This window comes from Lupinus angustifolius, chromosome LG08 (assembly GCF_001865875.1).
Source record: "Lupinus angustifolius cultivar Tanjil chromosome LG08, LupAngTanjil_v1.0, whole genome shotgun sequence".
In the NCBI taxonomy this organism is placed as follows: Eukaryota; Viridiplantae; Streptophyta; class Magnoliopsida; order Fabales; family Fabaceae; genus Lupinus; species Lupinus angustifolius.
Genome location: NC_032016.1, coordinates 8,349,075 through 8,349,499, shown reverse-complemented (window position 1 = coordinate 8,349,499; position 425 = coordinate 8,349,075).

The window sequence follows — 425 nt, the reverse complement described above, 5'->3', positions numbered from 1 at the left end:
CCACCACCTCCTCCAATGCCCCCACCATGTCCACCTCCAAGTCCTCCTCCTACACCACCACCAGCACCACCACCTCCTCCAATGCCACCACCATGTCTGCTTCCAATTCCTCCTCCTACACCTCCTCCTCCTCCAATGCCACCACCACGTCCACCTCCAATTCCTCCTCCTGTACCGCCACCAGCACCTCCACCGCCGCCAATGCCAACACCATTTCCACCTCCTGTTCCTCCTCCTGCGCCACCACCAGCACCACCACCTCCTCCAATGCCACCACCATGTCCGCTTCCAATTCCTCCTCCTACACCTCCTCCTCCTCCAATGCCACCACCACGTCCACCTCCAATTCCTCCTCCTGTACCGCCACCAGCACCTCCACCGCCGCCAATGCCAACACCATTTCCACCTCCTGTTCCTCCTCCTGC